This window comes from Benincasa hispida, chromosome 4 (assembly GCF_009727055.1).
Source record: "Benincasa hispida cultivar B227 chromosome 4, ASM972705v1, whole genome shotgun sequence".
Taxonomy (NCBI): Eukaryota; Viridiplantae; Streptophyta; class Magnoliopsida; order Cucurbitales; family Cucurbitaceae; genus Benincasa; species Benincasa hispida.
Window position 1 is genome coordinate 18,965,704 of NC_052352.1, and position 11,597 is coordinate 18,977,300.

Consider the following 11,597-nt stretch of genomic DNA (forward strand, 5'->3'; position numbering starts at 1 on the left):
AAAAGAAGTATTTTGAAAGTATAGAGACTAAAATTAGATATTTGAATATAGATCAACTAAAATTAAACAAATTTTAAGGTATATGAATTAAAATGATATATTAACCCATTGTTTAAAAGAATTCACTTGTAGGTCTACCAGTTTGTCAATGTAGGGTTTTCTCTTTCTAAAAGGATTAAGAATTATCATTTTATTTCTTTTACCTTTCAACGATATATAAGAGAAATAATAAATAAACAATCTTAGGTTAACAATACATTTTGAGTCATTAAACTTCTATGAACCTAATAATTGATCCATAAATTTTGAATTTACTTTGTACAAGATGTAGCCCCTTCACTTTCACCATGTTGAAACAATTTGATATTGATCTTTAGTACGTAATAATTTAGTCTCAAACGGAATGTCTTAAGCATGTAGGTCAATAATTAAACTATGGACTATATATATTTATTTATTTTCGAAAGACTAATATGTTTCTTAGTAAACATAGTTTAAATGATACATATGTGTCGGTGATTAAGATGTTTGTGGTTCTAATCCCTTTGCCCTTTATTATACTCAAAACACATGTTTATAAATTATAAAAACTAAGTCCGTATATAGTAAAATAGCCACTTAATTTTGATGGATTTTTTCATATTATAGACTAAAATTATTATAAAATCTAAAATATATAGACTAAATAGTTTATACTAAAATTCTTGAACTAAATTGTGATATATTCTAAGATAAAAGAGACTAAACTGTTGAAAACTATAATTTAGAGATTAAATGCTTGCAAATGAAGCCAACTTTACAATCTATCAACATTTGCTAACATGCAAACATTTTTCTGTTCCTAAGTATATTTCTCGAACATCTCATCTTCATTTCCACTTACCAAAACTTGATTTAAACAACACATATTTCTTACATTAATTTCAGTAAATAAACAAAAACGAAAACAAAAAGAATAAGAACATGGTCTAAATTATTCAAGCATTATTCTATAGATATTTTGGTATGAACTTTCTGAAATGAATTTTGTTGGTTTCTTGTATTTTAAGCAATAGTTGATCGATTGAGTTTTTATAAGTCAATATTTGATTTATTGATTGTGCTCTCCTATCAAAAAGTTGCTGAATAATTTACATCTGGCTTCAAAACAGTTATGTGCTTTTAGAAATTATCTACTAATAATTTCGTTTTTTTTTTCCTACACCTTATAAATCCCGTTTAAAGTTCATATTGAAAATTTTGACACCAATTTTTGAGTTGTATCAATTTAAACCGTAAACTAATAATTATATCCATTTACAGAATTGAATAAACATCGAGTAGAATTTATAATTTTAACAAATAAATCCCTAAGTTTTCCTAAGCGAGTTAATTTATACTCAATTAAGTTTGAAATTTTTCTATGCATAAATTATAATTGTCAATTTATTAATCTGATTTTTGAAGAAGTCTATAAAAGTGTAAGAATTAAATACATGGAAAAATTTTAAATGTAATTTTAATAAATAGTCTAAAATTGATTTCATTTATATCAATTTAGAAGTTTCACACAACTTTTTTCAAAATAAATCCAGGTGAAAGTTTAGAGTTAAAAATTAATATAATCCCAAAAGTTTAGGGGCTAAGTTGAAATAAAATTTTGATTAAAGGTTTTTTTCTTTTTCATTTTTAATGTAAAGTATTTAAGTGCTTCCTAGGCTACATGTATCTTAATACAACCCGCTCAATTATCCAACTGTAGTCCACAAGTTATCACGCCCAAGGCTTTTTTTTTAAAAAAATATATATTTCTTCACTTTTTTGCTTAATAATTGGAGTGACTTACACAAAAATGCATGTAGCTCATGATCATCAAAGTATTGGTTTATATATATATATATATAAAAGTAGAAAATTGAATGTAGCGCTCTTATTAACCAAACCAAATGTAGGGGTATTCAAAAAATCCGATTACCCAAAAAAATCGATCAATCCAACCTAACCCATGTGGTTTGAGTTGGGTTATCAACTCATTTGGATTGGGTTGAGTTCAAATAAAGAGTTGGTTCATGGGTTCACTTAAAATAACCCAAAACAACCCGAACCAACCTAAACTTATGGTTAACTTTAATTATATATATATATATATATATACAAGTTTTAATTTTTTTGGATAATTTATTCTCCAATAACTCCTAAGAATAGTTTATTAGCACTTTGGGAGGAAAAAAATCATTATATAAATTGTATGAACATAATTAAATCAAATTTTTTCGTATTAATATCTTACTTCTTTTTAGAATATAAATTTAAATAAATAACCCGATTAACCCGAACCAATCCAATCCGAATGTTTCATGGTTGGGTTGTGTTCATTTTTTTAATAAGAGTTATTTGGGTCGAAGAAATTAACAAACCGAACAATTGAGTTAGATCTAAAAAGTTTTTTTACCCCAACTCAACCCAACCTACGAACACCCCTAACCAAATGTTGAATAAGTTGAGGAATAATGATATTTGTATTTATATTGGGAAAGAACATAATAGAAGGGTATTTGGCATGTGAGGATTGTACTATGATCCAACATTTGTGGATGTTTAGGACAACTCCACCATATGATATTTAACTTTCAAGGGTTAGCTAATAGACAACTATTTTAAACATGTGTCCTTTAACATCCATATTCATAGGGGCTAATTACTTTTTATAAGACACACTCACTCATACATGTGAATTTACTTCAATTATTTTTTTTCTTTTGTCTTTTTTTAATTATTTATTGGTTCTTGTTTGATATATGAAGAAGGGAGGAAAATATAATGATAGTTCATCTTTGATAAAGTCTATATATTTTAAAGTTTTTTTTCTAAAAAAAATATATATGTGACATTCTAGTTAAACAAAGGTTCACCAAGAGAAATTAAACATCCAATATTAAACTTAAAAAGTGGTTTTGAAAAGGGGAAGACCTTTATGTTCAAATCTGATTTTTTTTTTTCTTAGAACACTTTGAATCGGTAAAATTGAAATTATATGATAGTTTTTAAAAATATATGAAAATGGGGTACTTTAACAAGATATTTAGAAAAATATTGTAGTTTTCTAATCATTATATTCCTTCCCTTTTCTTCTTTTCTTTCCAATAATCTCGACTCATGACTCACTTTTTTCTCTCTTTCTTTTTTCCCTTTCTCTTTCTATCCTCTCTCAATCTTTTCTTCTTTATTCCACCATTTCTCTCCTTTATTTCTCCTTCACTTTTCATAAAATCAAGTTAATTAACTATAAAACTCAAATATTATGGATCAATCGATTTTGGATTTATTTTGTTAACTTCTAAATTATTTTTTGTAGAAGTTCTAATTTCAATTTGATTGTATGATGGAGAATGATAATCCGTTTTAAATTTCAATCGTTTTGTGGAAAAGAAAAAAAAGGAGAAAAGATTTTGGTGTCAAAATTTAAATGTTCTTAAATTAAATTAATAGGTTAATTTAGAAAATTCAAATGGAACCATTTCATTTATATATCTTTTTTTTTTTTTTTTAGAGAAAGATCACTTAGGTAAACACAATTAAAAATCATGTCAAAATCTAAAATTAATCAAATATTGTAATTAAAACAAATTTTATGGTTTTGTACAATTAGAAATAAATGCTAATATACAATGTAATAATTATTAATTACTAAATTAAATTGGTAACATTTATGAACATAAAAGCTCAAATTAGTAATATTACAATTTTACACCTCATATTTGAGTTTTGTTTCAATTTGGTCCATAAACTAGACGCTTTACATTTTTAATCACAATTAATCTAAAATAATTATGAAGTGAAATCTTAAATTCAGTTTTAAAAGTGATGAAAAATAGTGAAACTTAATTAATTATAATTTATTTAATTAATTTAAATTTATAAGCATACATTAACACTAAAGACGAAAAAAGAGTATTTAATAAAAAAAAAACAAATGTTAAAGATATAAATTTTGAAATTTAGGGACCAAATCGAAAGAAGACTCAAATGTCAAGGGTAAAAATTTTGAGACCTATGAACTTATTTATTTATTTTGATTTTAGAAGTTGTTTGGGACGCTGAGTTGAGATAAAATGTCTTGAGTTCATATGTGTAGTTTTTTGAACTTTAAATAATCTGCTTTTACGATTACTATTTTTGTTTTAAATTTTTTTTATTCAATAATTCTACCATCTTTGTTAGAATAAAATATGGATTACAAATTTTTCTTTTAACTTTTAAAGCTTTTCTTTCTTTCATTCATTCATTCTTTTTTTGGATAATGAACAACAATTAATCTGTTACATTTCTTGAAGAAATATAGTTAAATAAAATTAAAAAAACCAAAGAGAAATAAAAACTTTTGATTCTTATTTTTTTTCTCCATGAATTTCATTACCATCATCTTCTTCTTCTTCTTTTTCTTCCTATCGTTGCTTTGTATTTTTATTCCGTCATGAATTTTTTGTAATTGAATCTCCTCTATCATCTTAGTAGCCAGTGAAATTTAACCACATTTATTCAATAATTTCACTTTTAATTCCTTCAAATTTGGAGGATCATCAGAAAACAAATGTTCATTTTTCACTAATTCTTGCTAGAAAATGTTCTAGAAAAAAAAATCTTCATTTTATGAGTTTTTTTTGTTATATGTTACATACTTTTCGTCTAAATATTCTTAACACTAATTTGATATGTGAATTCAATTAAATAAAAATATATTTTACAATTTTTACGTATTAATATTGCACTTAATGTAGTCAAAATAATATTATTTATATAATCAACAACCCTACAACATACTTTAATAGTCATCAGTTTTATAATAGTCGGAAGTGGTAATTGAAGTTGATTATCGAAGATGATTTTCGCCGGAGTTTGTAATCAGAGGTGGTTTTCGGAGCTTGAAGTTGATCGCATAAAGGTGGTATTGGAGTTGGTTGTCAACATTTGTCGTCAGAGGTGGTTTTCAAAGCCCGGAGTTGGCTGTGTTTAAGGTGGTCGTCAGAGGGAGAAGTTGACAACCAGGATGATTTTCATTGGAGTTTGTAGTCAGAGGTGGTTGTCGAAGTCTGAAGTTGGTGTCATGAAGGTGGTATTAGAGTTGGTTGTCGGAGTTTTTCGCCGGAGGTGGTTATCGAAAAGTTACTCGCTCGAAGGTGTTCATCGAAGTTGATTAGCGAATGTAATTTTAAAAGTTTGTAGTTGAAGGTGGTTGTCGAAGCCTATGAAGGTGGGTATCGGATTTGGTCATCGGAGTTTATTATTGGAGGTAGTTGCTGGAGCCTAAAATTGGTCATCGGAGTTGGCCGCGTGAAGGTGGTCATAGAATGGGGTCACCGGAGTTGCCATCAGAAGTGGTCGTCGGAGCCCAGAGTTGTCGTCGGAGTTGTAATTGGAGATGGTTGTCGGAGCCTGGAATTGTTCGCTGAAGTTGTCATCGAAGATGGTTGTCGGAGTCCAGAATTGTTCGTTGGAGTTGTCATTGGAGGTGGTTATCGGAGTCCGGAGTTAGTTCCTGGAGTGTGATAGCAATAGTCACTAATAGTAGCTGATGGATGGAGCTATTGAAAACATGGAAAAAAAAAAAAGGAAGAGTTGGGGTTAGTTGATAAAATATACCAACTCGACTCCACCAACATTTAAAGTTGGTGGACCAAACATTGAGTTGGTATATTATATCAACTTAACTCATCTCATGTTGGTGAGACAAACCCCCTCCCCTCCCCTTCCCCTCTATGATGATTTTATTAATCTGGTTAGTTTCAAACTTTAATTTTAACCAAAATATTATTATTATTTTTTTATTTCATGATAATCTCATTTGTGAATTAAAAAAAAACACACAAATTTTCACCTACAAAATCTTTATTGGATGATTTGATTAAGAATCAATAATAATTTTGATTATAAATATTTGAAAATCGAATATCGTCTCGACTAACAAAGGTAGTTGAAGGGATCAAATGACCATTAAAAGTATCTTATTATATACAAAATTGAAAGTTCATGAATATATTAGATAATTGCATTTTATTAGATACAAAACTAAAATTTTAGAGATTCATTAGATACGATTTTGAAATTTTATTTAATAAATCTCTCATTATTATGCCATACGATAAGGACTTATTGTGGGTCATCTGCGATATTATGAACGCTATTGTTGCTTGATCTCCGTGAATTATAAAATAATTAGACATTATTTAAAATAAATGAATATAAATGTTATTTATTAAGTGAAGTAATCGAGATAAAAAATTTAAACATAAACATAAGGATCTATTTTTTGCTATAAAGAGTCTAAATTATTTATATTTTTTCCTCTAAACTAATTTATCTCTTAGATCTATATGAATTAAACGTGAAAATTGATAAATTTTGAGATTTTTTTAAAATTTTTAAATGATATGATTTTTTCTTTAATAATTAATATATCTCTGGAAAAATTTTTTGATTAAATTTCATGGAAAGGGATGTTTGACTAAATTTGATAAAGTTTTGATTAAAGAAATCAAATAAAAATCTAATTTGAAACTAAATTCATGTGAATGATAAAGTAAAGTATTTAATATGAGATTTTTTTAAAAAAATTATTTAATAATTTAAATGTAAAATTAGAGGAACTCGTGTGAGGAGAACCTTGAGCAGAAGCGGATCATTCAATTTTTATCAATTATCAAATATTAAGTTTACAGTAAACATACAAGTGATATGCACTTAAAGTTAAATTACAATATGCTATATAAGAAAAAGAGTTTCAAGATACATTATTTTTTAAAACTTTTTTCTTCACGAATCCTCCCTCGAACAAAATCAACAACTTCTTGAATACCTTCTTCAAGATTTTCTCGAACCAAAACCCAGACACAACCACAAATGAGTCATTGGTATTCTCGGAGTGAGAACCCAGGAGTGGTGGACTCGGACTATTTTGGTTTGAGGGAAAGTTTTGGGTGGAGGAGGTGGATTGAGAACTCTCTCAAGAACACAATAACACAAAACACTTTTGTAAAACTCTCAATCATTTAACAACCTCAACGTGGGAGAAGAAGAATAATTGTTTTTCTTTTATTCTCCATTTTGCTATAAAAAAAAAATAGTGGATGGAGAGAAAAGATGGAGAATATTATTCAAATAATAATAATAAAATAATATAAATAAATATAATAACAAACTTATCATATTATATTTATATTAAATTATATATTATATCAAATATAACATATAACCTATAGTTTTAATATTGTATTCCATACAATATAAACTATAGTTTCTTTTCTCTTTTAGATGACATTTAATATAAATCTCATTTATATTAAATTTAACAACTATGAATCACATTCATAGAAAATATATTTGAATCTCATTCAAATATTTATTTCCTCCCATTAAACTATAATGTATCAAATACATTATGACAATTATATCATATATAATTGAAACAATTTAATTATATCATTAAATCCCTCTATTAATTTGAAAAATTCAAACTAACCCAAAAAACTGATTCTCAACTAAATCCTTTTGAGCTACCAATGGGAACTTATGGACCTATAACTTGAAACTCCAACGGTACATGAATAATTAATTAAACTCTTTAATTACATTATTCACCATTCGTTAACTGTCGAGCACTCCACTAAAGACCTGGATATATTTTTATATCCATTAGATATAGCCAATCAACAGTACGATCTTTTACAAATTGTTCGTAAGTACACTAGGCCAAATTACTGTTTTTCTCTTGTAGTTACATCCAATTTCTTAAGTACCACTGATCCCTCTAATGAACAATAGATCATAGTTACACTATGACTAAACCCCTCTCGGACTAGGAGAGGGTGTGGCGTCATACGAAATTAGCCCTTAAGGGAGCAATTTATCTATTTATCCCTGCTTTGGGGAAAGAGTGAATTCCATCTTGTGTTGTTGTGCTCCCAACTCCCAATCAGACGAATCCCAAAATGGTAGCCTTGTAAGTCGGCGATCTGGTCACTCTCACCCATACAAATCAAATGACCACCCTTATAGGCAGGAGTTCACAACTCACTTAGGATTCATGTCATGTTACTTATGGTCATCCTGGTGAAATATAAGTCTCTATTATGAACGATATTATATAATGAGATTAAACATTTTGTGGTCCGGTCTTATACAAACTTCTTTATATAGAATATCTTCGCTCGCATGTCTAATACATGAATGATCATGATCAGATCATTTGTAGTACTTTACAACAATTGTAACACTTACAAAGCGGGTCATACTCGTAGGATCACCAGGATAAGGTACCTAGTCTTATCTATTTACTACAAACCATTTAGGTTATCACTTAAACATGATCCACTTGTATGTCTCCACATACATGTTTAAGTTACAAAGATAACCTTGGATGTTCGTTTATTGGTTTGTGGTTAATGCAACTAAAATATCACATATTTTATAGACAAATATAATAAAATATCATATATTTCATTAATCACATAAAGAGTTTGTTCATATAATGTTTACAACTATAAGACCCTACGAGATTTAGGGCATTAACCCCAACAGAAATTACCTAGTATCTTCCTATATCTATCAACTAAAAGGGATAAAGGGGAAATTAAATGAATGGTAACCCCGTAACCAATCACTTAAAGACGCAAAAGGGGAAATCAAATATTTCTCTCCCATAGTCGCTTTTAGATAATATAGATAGATAAAATAGATTATTATTATTTTTTATAGAATCAAAAAAGAAATCCAATGTTAATTAAAATGTACTCTTATGTAGCGTAGGACAAGTTTTGTCCATGGATATAATCAATATGAGGAAATCGATACTTCACTAGTTGTTCATAATTACATCTTGGTCAAATGCTTAAAATAAAATTAATAGATAAATTAATATTACATAATTAATTAATCAACCAATAAATTACGAGGCTTTAGGGCATAAAACCCGACTAAATTAAATTAAATTAAATTAAAATTAGAGGGACACAAGTTCATATAAAATTAGAAGTTTAGATCACGTATTTCTAAATTTATTTCTATATATGGTCCCGAAACTTTAAAAGGTGTATAATAGAACCCTAAAATTTTTATTGTGTGTTTGATAGATATATATTGTTTAAAATTTATATCCAATAGGTCTTATATATAAGAAAAATTCTTATAAACAAATAAATTCAAAAAATTTTACATTTATAGCAAAAAGTCCAAAAGCGTTTTGTACATTTTGAACTTTTTACTATAAAGTGTAAATATTTTTTAATATTTAAAAAGACCTCCATATATAATTATATAAGCAAATAATAAAATTTAAAATATTTATTAAAGATTATTAAAATAAAATCAAGTAATGCTATATTTTGATTTACTAAAAAAAATTAATAATGCTATATATTTTTTTTTTTATTAAAAAACAAAGCAGTCAGACATAATCACAATCAATGTCCAAAAAGTATTTCTAAAATTGTATATAACATACAAAAGAACCTTAAACAACAAAAGGTATTAAAAACGAATGTATCTATAACTATACTATCTAAAAGAGGTAAAAGAAGAAAATGAATGTTTCTCCCTATGGTCCGATAGTATAGATAGACCCCATAGCTCTTTTAGATAGTACTAGTCGGACCTTCGTGAGCTGCACGTGTTACATAACATTGAATAAATCTCAATCTCACACAAATGTAAAAAAAACACACACACACAAAATTTACATTAAATAATAAGAAAAAAAATGAAAAAAGATAAATGCCTTAAAGAAAATTTTTTGATTTTTTAAAAAATATTTCCTTTATTTAACGTGAAATAAATATTAGTTAGAGATAAAATGTGATTATATATATATATTCTCTTTATTTAAGGTGAATAAATATTAGTTAGAGATAGAATGTGAAACTTTAAATAACATATTCTTTCCTTTATTAAGATATTTGTTAGAGATAAAATGTAGTTTTTTGAAAAAGAAATTATTTATTAGGGATAAAATTAGATTTTTTTAATGATTTAAATATAAAATTACGTAAGATATCTCAATAACCATCGACTAATCATATATTTCTCCCTTGTAGCCCCTTTTAGATAGTATAGATGATGATGATGATGAAAACACCTTTAGTTCCCGATCACCATAAAAATTTTAAAAAATTGTATCCTCGTGAGTCAAACCGAGGATCGGGAGGGGACTGCAGCTCTATTGAAGACCCAACCAACCAGCAAATGGTCTATTTTGATTTTAGAGGCAAAACTTATATATATTACATAAATCACTTACAATTTGACATACTTTGGTCGAGAATCCAACTATTGACCTTTATTAATTTTATTTCATTTTTTTCTTTCATACTCGATCTTCTAAACGTTTACCACACTACAATATTTCTCTAAATACTTTCAAAACCACTATATTTTCCTAATAATTTTCTCAAAGTATAATATTAACATAAAAGATCCCTTTAAATCATACCATCAAATATTTTAATTTCTTTAAACAATCCTGAGTTGTTGTAGTGATAAATAAAATGACATCGATATAATAAAAATCTTAAAAGGAATGAGTTCTAGTCGAGGATTGCCTCAGACAAAGTCCAAACTCCATGAATGGATTTAAGTTCAAAGAAAATTAGAAGACAACAGGTAGGAATAGATCTATGAAGAGGTTAATGGCACGTGTCCCCATCACATCTATGTCGTTTCCGAGACCTATAAAAGGATCGTGCTTTAATTGGACAAGACTATCTATATGAAGATGTGTGTGTCTATATATATAATTTGATAAACTGTAGTCTGTGCTCTGTGGTGGATCTGTATGGGGGCTCCAGGGGGGCCATGGCCTCCCCATTTTTTTTTTTTTTTTTTTAAAAAAAAATTATGTATGTATTTCTTTATTTTATATTTGTATAGCAGTAAATTATGAGTAATATTCCTCTAAACAAAAATTATGGATAATCTTTAGTAAATTTTGTTTTTAGAAAAGGTTAATAATAGGCTTTGAAAAATGCTAGTATGTACTTCTTTTTAGAAATAGTAATAGGCAGTTTCAATCATTTAAAAGTAAAAAGATACTATGAAATTTGAGTGATTAAACTTATGTCTCAATGATGTTACTCTGCATTTACCATTTTGTGTTCAACGAACCCTTTACTTATTTGACGATTTTAAAATTTATGGATCTAGTAGATAGGAAATTTCAAATTACAGAGGTTATATATTTGTTCTTATTGGTTCGTGCGCTACAAAGTAATTTAGTTTTTATGATATTTTAGTTTATTCAATGAAATTATTAAATTTAAATAAAGCTCTTTGATAATTGATTTTGTTTTTACTATGTTTTAAAATTTAAACTCTAAATTTTTATAAGTGTATCCAAATAATACATAATGAATGGTTTAAAATGATATATTTGTGAATGTTCAAATTTTAAATTGATATACTTATAAAATTTTAAAGTTTAAATTGATACCATTATTAGTTTGAGGTTTAAATAATTTATACAATCTCCAAAGTTCATGACTTAAATTTAATACAATTATTAATTTAAGATTTAATTGATATAACTCCCAAAGTCTAGAGGTATAAATTACTATTTGCATAAAAGAAACGTA